Raw genomic sequence first — 17,155 nt, 5'->3', positions numbered from 1 at the left:
TTTGACTTCCTGTGCACTGAGCTGAAATATCAAACAGTATGTGCCTTCCAAGTTTTCTTCTGTGAAATATAAAACATCTTCCTCCCTGTGTCGGGACAAGGTAATTTAAGGACCAGGGTGAACATGCCCAACTGCACCCCCCCCCCCCCCCCCAAGATGTATTGAGCACCAATATGTATGCTTACCCCCTAAGCATAAATCCACCGAGTACAAATCCATTTCTTTCTGAAATCCCCCTTCCAAGGACAAATCTTTGCTCCCATACCCCAAATTCCCCCACCCCCCCACAACAAAAATGCCTCTCCCCAATAAGAGTCACCTCCTAGCACGAATATTCTACCTCTCAAATATTCCTACTGAGTACACATCCTCTTGCCCCCACTCCAAATACCCCCCCCCCCCCCCCACCACAAATCAACCTCCTACTAGCACAAATCCCACCAAAACAAAAATGTCCCCTCCTAGCACAATTTTCCTCTGCCTTTCACCCCCTTACAGCACCCCCCATCTCACATGAAACCACAGTGCCCAGGGTGCCCTGCAGTCCCAAAACACTTCCTGTCCTCTTGTGACAAAGCAGTCCTACATAGACATAGCTCAGAGCTCGCCAGATCTTGCCCAGAAACTTTGGCTAACCAGTGTTCCTTTCAGGATTCTCAGAAGTTGAGAGTTTCCTCTAGCGCTGAAATTTGAGAAATATTATTTGTGCAGAGATCAAGAGTCAACTTGCCCCTTGCACATAGTGATGCACCCTACAGTGCTACTGAGCCGCAGATGACTCCACCCCTTTCTGCAGCTGTGTGGGCATGTTAGACATAGGCAATGCAATAGGAAAGAGGGAGAGGGTCAAGATAGGAGGGGGAGCTACTTGCTGATATGAGAAGTCCAAAAACCTGGAAGAAAGAAATATGCAGTCTAAGAGCAGGGAGAAGAGCTACCTGAAGAAATTAGAAGCCTAAAATCAGTGAGAGAAAGCTACATTTTGAAACAAAATGGGTTGGGATAAGAGTTACCTGTAGAAACAAGGGATTTAAAAAATGGGAAGGAGATCTACCTGTGTAAATGAGAAGTCTACTGCCCCGTACACACGGTCGGACTTTCAGACGGAAAATGTGCCATCGGAGCTTGTTGTCGGAAATTCCGACCATGTGTAGGATTCATCGGATTTTTTCCATCGGAATTTCCAACACACAAAATTTGAGATCTTGATCTACAATTTTCCAACAACAAAATCCATTTGCATAAATTGTGATCGTGTGTAGACAATTCCAATGCACAAAGTGCCACTCATGCTCAGAATAAATTTTGAGACGGTCTGGAAAAACTAGCGTTCGTAATGGATATAGCACATTCGTCACACTGCAATGTTTTAAATAGTTTAATGCAGAGCATTCTCTTCTTCTTTATAATGCTAGACAAATTAAGTTGTTTTGCTGCTCATATTCACACAGAGTTCTCACAAACTGATTTCTTTATTATTTCTTGTGATTTCATGAATATCATATTTTTATTTGTTAGATCTCCCAAATATTTTATTTTTGTTTTTATATTTTAAATTTTCTTGTGGTTGTATTTTTAATCAAGATCTACAGATTTTTTATTTTTTTTGGTGATCTCCATAGTTTTTTGTAGGTTTTGTGTGTCAAGTTACCACAACACCATTATTATCTTGTATTTTTTAACCTCAGGGAGGGTGTTTGGTGTTGGTGTCCCTTGTTAATTTGACATTGTATTTTAGAAATATACCTGCCTACTCACCAATAAACTGTCCTTTTTGAAGTAAAACACATAGGCAAGTATTTATGAAAAAAATATACCTTTATTATAGGTCATAACCAAATAAAGAGTAAGACAACGCTGGAGAAACTGCTGAAATTGGTGAAGCCTTTGGCCCCTAGGGCAAATATCAACTATTTTAAGGCAAAATTGGTGGCCTGAGGAGTCCATATATAAGGGAGTGCAATCTGGTCCAGAAAGTCCAAGAGATTGGGAATGGCGGCAGATGACATGCATGTCCCAGGCTGTGGTCATACAAGAACCTGCATCTTTTGTCAGACCAGACTGAACCCAGGCCATCACTTTCTTCTCTTTCTTACACTCTTCTTTCCAGCCTTACATCCAGGCTGTGGCTGTGGTGTTGGAGGTGTAGCAGGAGGAGGAGGATGGGCCAACTCACACAGGTGGGTTTTGTTGCTGAGTTGTCCCCTCAACCCCTTTTTTAGTGTGAGATAAATGATTTCCTCACACAAGAGGTGTTGCCCCTCCTCCATGTCCTGCACTTTGCATGCAGCCATGGAGGCAAACGCCTCTTGAAGAGTGGGGGGTGGTTGTGAGGGCCGCAGAAGCCACCCCAATCAACCTGAGTGCTGAATCCTCCACATTCCTCCCCTTCCTGGGCTATTTTGATGGAAGGCAGAGGGGAGGGACCTGGGATTCTGTGAGGTTCCTAGGCCTAGCCACCTTCTGGCTGACACAAACCCCTGCCTCCACCTGGCTGCCACATTCCACGCCATCCTCCTGGCTGAGGTCTTCCTGTGTATGAAAAAGGCACACACAATTTTCAGCTCATGACTGTTGCAAATTGAATGTTAACAAATTGAAAAGACTATCATTCTGAGCCCAGCATTTTTCATTCTTGTCCCAATTATTTTTGGCTACTACTGTCTATTGATATGTAAACCACTTTATTAAATCAGCAATTAGTGATCAATAATAACATCTAGTAAACATCATTAATTTTTTGACAATAAATATGTAGAACAATGCTATACCTGGCTCAAGCTGGGCTCCTCCACTTCTTCCGGGCTGGAAGGCCCAGGTTGGACATTGGAAGCCTCAACTGGGGTGGAAGGAAGCCTGGAAGGAAGAGTGATTCCCTGACTTCAGTCTGGACTGACAGAAAATGCAGTCTCTCATAGTACCACAGCCTGGGGACATGAATGTCATCTGCTGCTGCTTCTGATCTCATGGAATCCTGGACCTTCTTTCGCTCCCTAAGATATGTACTCCTTAGGCCACCAATTTTGGCTTTTAATAGGGGATGTTTGCTGTGGGGACCTGCGACTTTGCCAACTCCAGCAGTTTCTCCAGCGCTGCCTGCCTCTTTAATTTGTTATTATAATGGGAGTGTTTGGCCTGCCACAGACAGGGCAGGTCCCTGTACTTATCTATGAAGATTAGGAGGAAGCTGTGGTCTTTGAACCCATCCATTTTCTCTGCAAGACACAACACAAGACAAACCCTAATGTCAGGCTAAACTCTCCTAATCTTGACACAATATAGGCCTCAATCTATAAGCAGTATAGGTCAGTGATGCACCAAGTTCAAATTGTACCTTCGTTAGAGCGATCTTCGCTTTTCGGCACTTCGTCCTCTGCTCAGATTGTACGTACGATGCACGCATGTTACGCTTTATATACATGCGCGAAACTCCAACCGCCCGACGTTATTTCTAGTCTATTCCCCGCCCCTTCTCTTTTGGCGCAGTGGGGAGAGCACATGGTGAAGACACAGCAGGTGCGTGATAATCGTAGCACCGAAGATGACGAAAGCCCAGAGCCACAAACGTCCCGATCCCACAGGAGATTTATGGCCTCAAATATGTCCTTTGTAGAGATGGTGGAGATGGTGGACATCTTCAAGAGGGCCGACTATGATGGGAAGTATGGACCTTACCTAAACCCAAATGTGAGAAAGGCCAAGATCATGACTAAAGTTGTGAAGAGTCTTCTGTGAAGAGTTCTTCTAAAAAGTAAGTAGTTGTTGTGTGTATCTATTATTACTATTACTTGTATGCTGCTCCATGTGCTTTTCTTTACTGTTGTACAGTTTAAAATGGCAACTTTCATGTTCATGGGCACGTTATTCCGTCATAGTAAACATCCTTCGTTTGCCCACTAAAATACAATGTTTTGGGCAGATGTAGTTAACTACATTTGTTTAGGCCTATTTGTATTAAAAGAAGTTTGTTGTCTAGATGGGTTTTTAACTATTATGCAAACTTGGTTCAGTGTAAGGAGAGGACACTCAGCATCTGTTTACACATCTGGATGCAGGAGCACTAGAACAAACTTTTTAGGGTGTCTCACACAGGTGCTCCAGTGGATACTAGGGGTGTCTCCGTGTGAAACTTGCACAAAACAGGTAAGTATTCCGGCTTTAGAAAGGGAAAAAAATAATGTTTTGAGCTTGGAACTCTGCCAAAACAGACAATTGTACAACACTTCCAAGCAATGTTTCATATTCCTATTTTTGCCCTCAAATATCTGTGTGCTAAGTATTCCTTTTTTGTATTCACATAGGGGAGAAAAGACTCAGGAGGTCTAAGGACACCAGGGACCCCCCACCTCTGAAAGAAGGGGAATTCCCCAAAACACAAGCAGTGGAGGAGGAGGGGGAACTTTTGGAAGTGGGCGAAATAGTCACCACAACAGGTGAGTGTCTTAGACCACAGTTTCAGGTAATAGATGGATCTCTGCATATTTATAATACATGGTGTGCTTTTTTGTTTATTTCTAGGTGATGTGGATGTTGTGCAAGAAGCATCTCATTTTACAAGTGAAAGTGCTCAGATCCTCATTAGGGAGATAATGGGGAGCAATCGTGATTTAGAAAATCTAAAGGAAAACATCAGTGATGTTCAACAAAAAATGAACAACATCACTGATGTTTTAGGCAAAATATAAACCACACAATTCCTAACTTTTTTCTCGTCTATTTTTATTATTATAAACACGTTTTAAAGTATTTTAAAAGTATTTTAAAAGCCAAATTTTGAAGATGCACACACATGTCAACATGTGCTATCTGCCATCACGGGAGATCAATGTACACATTTGTGGGTACAACCCCTTCCTCCCAACTGAAGTGGCTGAGATGAAGGGGTTGCACCCCCAAAACATGTCTATTGATCCCCCATGATGGGAGCTAGCACATGTTTACATTAGGCATGGGATCAGGAGGGAAATACCCATATTGACTCTCAATGTGTGTGTATCTTCAAAATTTGGCTTTTACAGGGGTGACATCACTCCATCTGATGAAGGCAAGATCCACACAGTTTGGACACACTGTCTGATATTGCCTTCACTTTATCAAAGTTGAACTTTGCAAGTTCCTGAGTTGTGTATGTTATGCTTTGAAACATGCCTACTTAACCAAAAAAAGGCTATTTCTAATTAATGTGACAAAAAATAATGTTATACACTAAAGATGGTGTGTTCAAAAAACCCTTTATAAATGAACATGTGAATGTGCTTTGAGTAAAAAGTTCTATAATCAACAATGTGTGGCTTCTTCTTTCAATGCTCAAAAGCAGTTTTTGGAGTAAAGTTGGTGTTTACAGTGGCAATGGGGGTTATTTACTAAAGGCAAATCCACTTTGCACTACAAGTGCACTTTCAAATCCAAGCTCCCCTGACCCTGTCCTGGTGCCATACTCACACAGGTACTCATTGATGGCCCTCTGCTGCATGTGTAGCCGCTGCAACATTGCCAGCGTTGAGTTCCACCTGGAGGGCATGTCACAGATGAGGTTGTTCTTGGGCAGGTTGCATTCCTGGTGGGCATGTCACAGATGAGGTGGTTCTTGGGCAGGTTGCATTCCTTTTTGAGGTCAGCCAGCCGAGTACTGGCATTATATGCGTAAATGCCCACAGACTTTCCTGGCCTGCCTCTGGAGATCCTGTAAGCCTAGGTACAAGAACCGCTGCACCACCAAACTAAATACGTGAGCCAAACAGGGAACATAGGTGAAGTGTCCCTGTGGCAGGATGGAGAGGAGGTTGGTGCCATTGTCACACACCACCAATCCCGACTGAAGCTGGCATGGCGTCAACCACCTCTGAGCCTGCCCCTGCAGAGCTGGCAGAATCTCTGTCCCAGCGTGGCACCTGTCCCCTAAGCAGACCAACTCAAGCACCGCATGGCATCTTTTTTCCTGAGTGCTTGCATAGCCCCTTGAATGCCTACGGAGCATCGCTGGTTCCGAGGAGAAATCTGCACAGGAAGAGGCCATAGAGGAAGAAGAAGAGGAGGGGGTAGAGGAGAGTGGCATAATTACCACTATCTAGCATTTTGGAGGCATGGTGGTGGAAACAAAAGCTCTGACAATACTACACGCTGTCCTGCATCCTTCCCAGCTGCCAGTAGGGTTACTCAGTGCGCCGTGAAAGAAAGGTAACGTCCCTGTCTATGCCTGCTGGACCATGAGTCAGTGGTAATATGCACCTTACCGCCGACCGCTCTGTCCAGCGAGGCCAAGACATTGCCTTCCACATGTCGGTAGACAGCTGGAATCGCCTTCTGCGAAAAAAGTGACGTTTGGGAACCTGCCACTGAGGTACCGCACATTCCACAAATTCACGAAAGGGGGCAGAGTCTACCAGTTGAAAAGGCAGCAGTTGGAGTGCTAGCAATTTAGCCAACTGAATCAACTGCTTGCCTGTAGTATATTAGGAAGAGAACAACAGGAACAGTCTGGGGTGAGATCTAGCTGCACAGGATACAGTACTCAATATACTGCCACTAACTGAATCAACTACCTGCCTGTAATTTATTTTGAACAGAACAACAGGAACGGTCTGCAGTGAGATCTAGCTGCACAGGATACAATACTCAATATACTGCAGCTATCTGAATCAACTGCCTGCCTGTAGTATATTAGGAACAGAAAAACAGGGATCGTCTGCAGTGAGATCTAGCTGCACAGGATACAGTACTGAATATACTGCAGCTAACTGAATGAACTGTGTGCCTGTAGTATATTAGGAACAGTACATAAGTAATGCTCTGCAGTGAGATCTAGCTAAACTGTGCATATATATATATATATATATATATATATATATATATATATATATATATATACAAAGCCTGAAATGTATATATGTACTAAATATACAGGAGCTAACTGAATCAAATGCCTGCTCAATCTATCTAAATTAAATTAAATAACACTGTCTCTCTCTCAATGCCGGAACACACTACATTCGGCCAATGTGCAGGTGGCCTTATATAGTGTGGGGCGTGTACTTAATCCCCTGAGCCATAATTGGCCAAAGTCACTCTGCCGATGTTCGACTTAAACTCATGTTCGACTCGAACTTGAAGCTCACGCCTACTCTGCAGTAATACTGGCAGCACTCATACGTTTATTTCCCAAAGACAACCTCTGGATATGATGCTAAGCTCAACTTTTTTGGTTGACCATGGCGAGGCCTGTTCTAAGTGGAACCTGTCCTGTTAAACCGCTGTATGGTCTTGGCCACCCTGCTGCTGCTCAGTTTCAGGGACTTGGCAATCTTCTCATAGCCTAGGCCATCTTTATGTAGAGCAACAATTCTTTTTTTCAGATCCTCAGAGAGTTCTTTGTCATGAGGTGCCATGTTGAGCTTCCAGTGACCAGTATGAGAGAGTGAGAGCGATAACACCAAATTTAACACACCTGCTCCCCATTCACACCTGAGACCTTGTAACACCAAATGAGTCACATGACACCGGGGAGGGAAAATGGCTAATTGGGTCCAATTTGTACATTTTCACTTAAGGGTGTACTCACTTTTGTTGCCAGATGTTTAGGCAAGCTATACATTCACTACTTTACAGTATAGCAAACAGTATTTTCTTCAGTGTTGTCATTGATAATTGCTAATCTCATTGATATCACGTGATAGTTATAAAGCTGCACTTTCCCTGCTACCTTTCAGCCATTTCACACACTTTTTTCTTGGGTCATCCTATACTGATCAGAAATCACAGATAATGATAACTACTGTATATAGATAATAATATATCAAATTAGTATTGGAGCTTGGAGATACTACTAAATGCACCACTGCCTTTAAATATGTAAAAGTTACCTTTTACCCAAATCAAACTAGGCCTTTTAGTATAAAAACGTTTAATTTAATAAAGAAACATCTATATCGTTATGACAAAAATGTATACCGTATATACTCGAGTATAAGCCGAGATTTTCAGCCTCTTTTTTGAGGCTGAAAGTGCCCCCCTCGGCTTATACTCGAGTCATCGCTGTCTGCCTGCTCGATCAGCGTGTCGAGCAGACAGACAGCGGCCATTCTATAATTCAAAAGCCGCGCCTCCGGCTCCGCCTTCGCCTGTGATAGGCGGAACACTGAATTTCCCAGCAGCCTGTGTTCCGCCTATCACGGACATCGTCTCATCCTCGTACTACGGACGAGGATGAGACGATGTCCGTGATAGGCGGAACACAGGCTGCTGGGAAATTGTGTTCCGCCTATCACAGACAGGGAGGCGCGGCATTTGAACAGGGGAATGGGCGCCGACGAAGAGCGGTGATCCTGGGACGGGACCGGACGGAGGCTCGGCTCGGGACGGGACGGGACCGGACGGAGTCTCGGGACGGGACGGGACGGGACCGGACGGAGGCTCGGGACGGAACGGGACCGGACGGAGGCTTGGGACGGGACGGGACCGGACGGAGGCTCGGGACGGGACGGGACCGGACGGAGGCTCGGGACCGGACGGAGGCTTGGGACACAGGTAGGCTGGACACACAAGGCCACACACACACACACACACACACACACACACGGATGGACACACACACAGGGATGGATGGATGGATGGATGGATGGACACACACACACACAGGGATGGATGGATGGATGGATGGACACACACAGGGATGGATGGATGGATGGACACACACACACACAGGGATGGATGGACACACACACACACAGGGATGGATGGATGGACACACACACAGGGATGGACAGGCATATCTCACCCTCGGCTTATACACGAGTCAATAGGTTTCCCAGTTTTTTGGGGGTAAATTGGGGGCCTCGGCTTATACTCGGGTCGGCCTATACTCGAGTATATACGGTATATCCAAAGAGCAAAGAATGGAGTTTTAAGGTGCAAGGCAATCAATCAAAATCAAATAAAAAAAAAATAGAATTTTTTTATTACATAGATAATATAAAACAATTTATAAAATTAGGGCGAAAAAAGACGGCCCACTGGTCAAAATACAAAAGAACGGTTGCCTCTACATGTTTCAACACAAACGTGGCTTCTTCTGGAGCTTTTGTAGGATCTTTTTAATACATTACCACTAAAACAAACAAAAAAAATGATCCTTTCCTAAATGTAAACTTCCTCTGGAGAAATAAGGTTTGTAAATCTTGCCAGTGGGCAACAGAATCTCCTATGCCTCCCAAATAAATTTTCAAAAGTTGCACCTGCCATATTTGCCATTACCACCTATCCTGAGAGTTTTTTTTCACCTTGGAGTGTGTATGGTGACTGTGAACTAGCTTGTCCCTCAGAGATTCTGATCTCCTAAAAGTGATTTCTGAGTGTTCTTTTATATTTTTTGCAACTTTTTCATCTGCCCTTAATAGGTACCAAAATGTATCCATTATTTTTTACGGACTTGACTTTGCTGCCCTGAGTAACGTGTAATTCATTTTACAGTACTTTCCTTATTTCCTTTCCTTGTTTTTAATTTAGATCCATGTATCAAGGAATGCCTATCCTGCCCATTGGCCCACTGATAAGCCCTCTTCAATATGTTCTTACTGTATCCTCTCTTTTTAAGACGGAACTGTAATGCCCTAGACTCTCCTACAAAGACTTCTGTTTTGAGCAATTACGCTTCAAGAGCAGGTACTGACTATACAATATGCTTGATATTAAAGGGGCCGGATGTGAACTTTTGGCACTGAGAATGGTGTTACCTGATGATGGTTTTCTATAAAGGGTGGAGCCTAAGCTCCCATCCTCATTTCTATAGATCTCAATGTCCAAAAAATTCACAGTCATTTGATGAAAGGTAGAAGTAAACCTCAAATTATAGTCATTGATTTTTAGGGCTTCCAAGAAGCCCTTCAGGTCCTTCAAAGGCTCCAATCAAATGAAAAAGATATCGTCAATGAATCTCTTCCACAAGGATATATGGTCTAAATAGTCCTGCAAATCCCCCCTTGAAAATAAATTCCACTGCCATCCCCACAGGTACAGGTTGACGTACAAGGGAAACAAGGATTGGTGATAAATCAGTGGAGGAGACACCTTTTTCCCATATTAACACTTACAGGAGAGAATTTCCCTTCCTAGGGGTAGATTTTTTCTCACTTCCTGTTGCCTCCCTCCGTTTGTAAGTAGGAGTCATTTGTAAGTTGGATTTTTGAAAATAGAGGACCACCTATATATACTGCCTGCCCTATACACTCTGCGGAAAATTGGGCCTTAGATGTTGGTGGTACCAGGACACTGTAAGCCCTCACAATTACTCTTGGGGGGCACTGGAACGGGCCCTGCTGTGAAATATTATATCCAGAATTGTAATTACATGCCGCTGTTAAACAGGGGTGAAAAATTGGGCCTTTGGCAGTGGTGGTGGTGGTGGTGGCACAACACTGTATTGCTTCACAGATACTTTTGTTGAGTGCAAGAACAGGCCCTGCTGTGAAATATTAGATCAAGATTTTTAATTACATGCCTCTGTTAAATAGGGGCATAAAAATTGCAACCCCTCACAGATACTCTTGTTGAGGGCAGAAGCGAGCCCTGCTGTTAAATATTTGATCAGAAAAATTGGGCCTTGTGGTGGTGGCGCCACAATACTGCAACCCCTCACAGATACTCCTGTTGAGCGCAGGAACAAGCCCTGCTGCAAAATATTACAGAAAAAAAAATGTAATTACACGCTCCTGTTAAATAGGGCAAAAAAATTGGGCCTTAGTCACTGGTGGTGGCGCCCAGAACCAAAAATGTTCTTAAAAGCTATCAACATGAACATTGAGGAGGAATAGGATAGTCACTCAGCATAAGAGGGTAGTCACTCTGCATTCATAAAAAAAAATATTCAGTTACATCAGCATCAGGTGCTTGGTAGCTGCTGATCCAAGACTGATTTATTTTTATGAAGGTGAGCCGATCAACCAAGTCGGTGGACAGTCGCACTTTGTGATCGGTTACAAAGCCTTCAGCAGCACTGAATGTGCGTTTCGAAAGATTGCTGGATGCAGGACAGGCAAGTAGCTCAATTGCATACTGTGCAAGCTCTGGTCAGTGATTCATCTGATTCAGTGATTCATTCATTGTCCTTCTTGGGCACCCCCTCTCTCTGGGCTCATGTTACTGCCTTCCTCAATCTGGGTACCATCATTGGAGCCTTCAAAACGCTGCACATCCTCCTGCAGCATGCACCCAACACAATGGTTGAACAGTTTGGGGGACTCCTCAGGGCATAATGGTGGGGTTAGGGAAGGAGTGACCGATGACATTGCGCCAATGGAAGAGGCCGATTTGACAGCTGCATTGTCAGCCAAAGTACTCTGAGTCTGGGTGACAGAGGATGAGGAGGATAAGGGCGGCTTGGTCATGGTCATCAACTCTACAAACTCTTCTGCGTGTTGTGGCTCAAAATGGCCAGCTGCCAAAAAAAAAGTGTGCCCCACGGCCACATGCTAAGGATGCACTGTGTCCATGACCAGCAATGTTGGCTGTAGACACAGAACCTGCTTGCCCTCTTTTAGTGGCCTGTGAGCATCTGCCTCTCCTTGTTGGCCTTCCAGACATACTGTATTTGATGTATTTGTAATGTATTTGAATAGGTACACCAGGAATGGCCTGTAGTGAGATGTAGCTGCACAAAGCTGAATCAACTGCCTGCCTGTAGTATATTAGGAAGAGAACAACAGGAACAGTTTGCAGTGAGATCTAGCTGCACAGGATACAGTACTCAATATACTGCAGCTAACTGAATCAACTGCCTGCCTGTAGTATATTAGGAACAGAAAAACAGGAACGGTCTGCAGTGAGATCTAGCTGCACAGGATACAGTACTGAATATACTGCAGCTAAATGAATCAACTGGCTGCCTGTAGTATATTACAAAGAGAACAGGAATGGTCTACAGTGAGATCTAGCTGCACAGGATACAATACTGAATATACTGCAGCTAACTGAATCAACTGCCTGCCTGTAGTATATTAGAAACAGAACAATAGGAACGGTCTGCAGTGAGATCTAGCAGCACAGGATACCGTACTGAATCAATTGCCTGCCTGTAGAATATTAGGAACAGAACAATAGGAACGGTCTGAAGTGAGATCTAGCTGCACAGGATACAGTACTCAATATATAATGCAGCTAACTGACTCAACTGCCTGCCTGTAGTATATTACAAAGAGAACAACAGGGATGGTCTGCAGCGAGATCTAGCTAAACTGGATACAGTATACTGAATATAATGCAGCTATCTGACTAAACTGCCTGCCTGTAGTGTATTAGGAATAGAACAGGAACACTCTGCAGCGGGATTTAGCTGCACAGGATACAGTACTGAATATACTGCAGCTAACTGAATCAACTGCCTGCCTGTAGTATATTAGGAAGAGAACAACAGGAACAGTCTGTAGTGAGATCTAACTGCACAGGATACCATACTGAATATACTGCAGCTAACTGAATCAACTGCCTGTCTTTAGTATATTAGGAAGAGAACAACAGGAAAGGTCTGTGGTAAGATCTAGCTGCACAGGATACAGTACTGAATATACTGCAGCTAACTGAATCAACTGGCTGCCTGTAGTATATTAGGAACAGAACAACAGGAACAGTCTGCGGTGAGATCTAGCTGCACAGGATACAATACTCAATATACTGCAGCTAACTGTATCAACTGTCTGCATGTAGTATATGAGGAAGAGAACAACAGGAACGGTCTGCAGAGAGATCTAACTGCACAGGATACCGTACTGAATATACTGCAGCTAACTGAATCAACTGCCTGCCTGTAGTATATTAGGAAGAGAACAACAGGAACAGTCTGGAGTGAGATCTAGCTGCACAGGATACAGTACTCAATATTCTGCAGCTAACTGAATCAACTACCTGCCTGTAGTATATTTTGAACAGAACAACAGGAACGGTCTGCGGCGAGATCTAGCTGAAGCTGGCATGGCGTCAACCACCTCTGAGCCTGCCCCTGCAGAGCTGGCAGAATCTCTGCCCCAGCGTGGCACCTGTCCCCTAAGCAGACCAACTCAAGCACCGCATGGCATCTTTTTTCCTGAGTGCTTGCATAGCCCCTTGAATGCCTACGGAGCATCGCTGGTTCCGAGGAGAAATCTGCACAGGAAGAGGCCATAGAGGATGAAGAAGAGGAGGGGGTAGAGGAGAGTGGCATAATTACCACTATCTAGCATTTTGGAGGCATGGTGGTGGAAACAAAAGCTCTGACAATACTACACGCTGTCCTGCATCCTTCCCAGCTGCCAGTAGGGTTACTCAGTGCGCCGTGAAAGAAAGGTAACGTCCCTGTCTATGCCTGCTGGACCATGAGTCAGTGGTAATATGCACCTTACCGCCGACCGCTCTGTCCAGCGAGGCCAAGACATTGCCTTCCACATGTCGGTAGACAGCTGGAATCGCCTTCTGCGAAAAAAAGTGACGTTTGGGAACCTGCCACTGAGGTACCGCACATTCCACAAATTCACGAAAGGGGGCAGAGTCTACCAGTTGAAAAGGCAGCAGTTGGAGTGCTAGCAATTTAGCCAACTGAATCAACTGCTTGCCTGTAGTATATTAGGAAGAGAACAACAGGAACAGTCTGGGGTGAGATCTAGCTGCACAGGATACAGTACTCAATATACTGCCACTAACTGAATCAACTACCTGCCTGTAATTTATTTTGAACAGAACAACAGGAACGGTCTGCAGTGAGATCTAGCTGCACAGGATACAGTACTCAATATACTGCAGCTAACTGAATCAACTGCCTGCCTGCAGTATATTAGGAACAGAAAAAACAGGGATGGTCTGCAGTGAGATCTAGCTGCACAGGATACAGTACTGAATATACTGCAGCTAACTGAATGAACTGTGTGCCTGTAGTATATTAGGAACAGTACACAAGGAACGCTCTGCAGTGAGATCTAGCTAAACTATATATATATATATATATGTATATATATATATATATATATATATATATATATATATATATATATACAATGCCTGAAATGTATATATGTACTAAATATACTGGAGCTAACTGAATCAAATGTCTGCTCAATCTATCTACAGTGGTGTGAAAAAGTGTTTGCCCCCTTCCTCATTTCCTGTTCCTTTGCATGTTTGTCACACTTAAGTGTTTCGGAACATCAAACCAATTTAAACAATAGTCAAGGACAACACAAGTAAACACAAAATGCAATTTGTAAATTAAGGTGTTTATTATTAAAGGTGAAAAAAAATCCAAACCATCATGGCCCTGTGTGAAAAAGTGATTGCCCCCTAAACCTAATAACTGGTTGGCCACCTTTAGCAGCAACAACTGCAACCAAGCGTTTGCGATAACGTGCAATGAGGCTTTTACAGCGTCCTGGAGGAATTTTGGCCCACTCATCTTTGCAGAATTGTCCTAATTCAGTTACATTAGAGGGTTTTCGAGCATGAACGGCCTTTTTAAGGTCATACCACAACATCTCAATAGGATTCAGGTCAGGACTTTGGCTAGGCCACTCCAAAGTCTTCATTTTGTTTTTCTTCAGCCATTCGGTGGTGGACTTGCTGGTGTGTTTAGGATCATTGTCCTGCTGCAGAACCCAAGTTCGTTTCAGCTTGAGTACACGAACAGATGGTCGGACATTCTCCTTCAGGATCTCTTGGTAGACAACAGAATTCATAGTTCCTTTTATCACGGCAAGTCTTCCAGGTCCTGAAGCAGCAAAACAGCCCCAGACCATCACACTACCACCACCATATTTTACTGTTGGTATAATGTTCTTTTTATGAAATGCAGTGTTCCTTCTACGCCAGATATACTTGGACACACACCTTCCTAAGAGTTCCACTTTTGTCTCATCGGTCCACAGAATGTTGTCCCAAAAGTCTTGGGGATCATCAAGATGTGTTGTGGAGAAATTGAGACGAGCTTTGATGTTCTTTTTGCTCAGCAGTGGTTTTCTCCTTGGAACTCTGCCATGCAGGCCATTTTTGCCCAGTCTTTTCCTGATGGTGGAGGCATGAACGCTGACCTTAACTGAGGCAAGTGAGGCCTGCGGTTCCTTGGACGTTGTTGTGGGGTCTTTTGTGACCTCTTGGATGAGTCATCGCTGCGCTCTTGGGGTAATTTTGGGCGGCCGGCCACTCCTGGGAAGGTTCACCACTGTTCCATGTCTTCGCCATTTGTGGATAATGGCTCTCACTGTGGTTCGCTGGATTCCCAAAGCTTTGGAAATGGCTTTATAACCCTTTCCAGACTGATAGATCTCAATTACTTTCTTTCTCAATTGTTCCTGAATTTCTTTGGGTCTCGGCATGATGTGTAGCTTTTAAGGATCTTCTGGTGGACCTTACTGTGTCAAGCAGCTCCTATTTAAGTGATGCCTTGATTGTGAACAGGTGTGGCAATAATCAGGCCTGGGTGTGGCTAGAGAAATTGAACTCAGGTGTGGACAACCACAGTTATAGTATGTTTTAACAAGGGGGGCAATCACTTTTTCACACAGGGCCATGATGGTTTGGATTTTTTTTCACCTTTAATAATAAACACCTTCATTTACAAATTGCATTTTGTGTTTACTTGTGTTGTCCTTGACTATTGTTTAAATTGGTTTGATGTTCCGAAACACTTAAGTGTGACAAACATGCAAAGGAACAGGACTGTAAATTAAATTAAATAACACTGTCTCTCTCTCAATGCCGGGACACACTATATACGGCCAATGTGCAGGTGGCCTTATATAGTGTGGGGCGTGTACTTAATCCCCTCAGCCCTAATTGGCCAAAGTCACTCTGCCTTTGGCCAATTATGGCTGTTTGCTTATGGCGCTGTGTTTGGCCAAAGCATACGGGTTATAGAGCATGCTTGGCCAATCATCAGCCAGCAAACCACTGCGATGCCTCAGAGCATTATGGGCCGTGACGTGCCTCTCTAATTTGGTGCGAACGGCTCATAATGTTCGATCTTCGTTGAACAATAGAACAGCCGATGCTCATGCCTACTCTGCAGTAATACTGGCAGCACTCATACGTTTATTTCCCAAAGACAACCTCTGGATATGATGCTAAGCTCAACTTCTTTGGTTGACCATGGCGAGGCCTGTTCTGAGTGGAACCTGTCCTGTTAAACCGCTGTATGGTCTTGGCCACCCTGCTGCAGCTCAGTTTCAGGGTCTTGGCAAACTTCTCATAGCCTAGGCCATCTTTATTTAGAGCAACCATTCTTTTTTTCAGATCCTCAGAGTTCTTTGTCATGAGGTGCCATCTTGAGCTTCCAGTGACCAGTAAGAGAGTGAGAGCGATAACACCAAATTTAACACACCTGCTCCCCATTCACACCTGAGACCTTGTAACACGAAATGAGTCACATGACACCGGGGAGGGAAAATGGCGAATTGGGTTCAATTTGGACATTTTTACTTAAGGGTGTACTCACTTTTGTTGCCAGATGTTTAGACAAGCTATACATTCACTACTTTACAGTATAGCAAACTGTATTTTCTTCAGTGTTGTCATTGATAATTGCTAATCTCATTGATATCACGTGATAGTTATAAAGCTGCACTTTCCCTGCTACCTTTCAGCCATTGAGCAAACACTTTTTTCTTGGGTCATCCTATACAGATCAGAGATCACATATACAGTGCCTTGCAAAAGTATTCAGCCCCCTTGAACTTTTCAACCTTTTGCCACATTTCAGGCTTCAAACATAAAGATATAACATTTTTATTTTTTGTGAAGAATCACCAACGAGTGGGACACAATTGTGAAGTGGAACGAAATCTATTGGATTTTTGAAACTTTTTTAACTAATAAAAAAATGAAAAGTGGGGCGTGCAAAATTATTCGGCTACCTTGCGTTAATACTTTATAGAGCCACCTTTTGCTGCGATTACAGCTGCAAGTCGCTTGGGGTATGTCTCTATCAGTTTTGCACACCGAGAGACTGAAATTCTTGTCCATTCTTCCTTGCAAAACAGCTCGAGCTCAGTGAGGTTGGATGGAGAGCATTTGTGAACAGCAGTTTTCAGCTCTTTCCACAGATTCTCGATTGGATTCAGTTCTGGACTTTGACTTGGCCATTCTAACACCTGGATACGTTTATTTGTGAACCATTCCTTTGTAGATTTTGCTGTATGTTTGGGATCAT

This window comes from Lithobates pipiens, unplaced genomic scaffold, assembly GCF_037356315.1.
Source record: "Lithobates pipiens isolate NorthernLeopardFrog02 unplaced genomic scaffold, aLitPip1_a1.2 Scaffold_18, whole genome shotgun sequence".
NCBI classification, from domain to species: Eukaryota; Metazoa; Chordata; class Amphibia; order Anura; family Ranidae; genus Lithobates; species Lithobates pipiens.
This window is presented reverse-complemented; position numbering follows the sequence as displayed.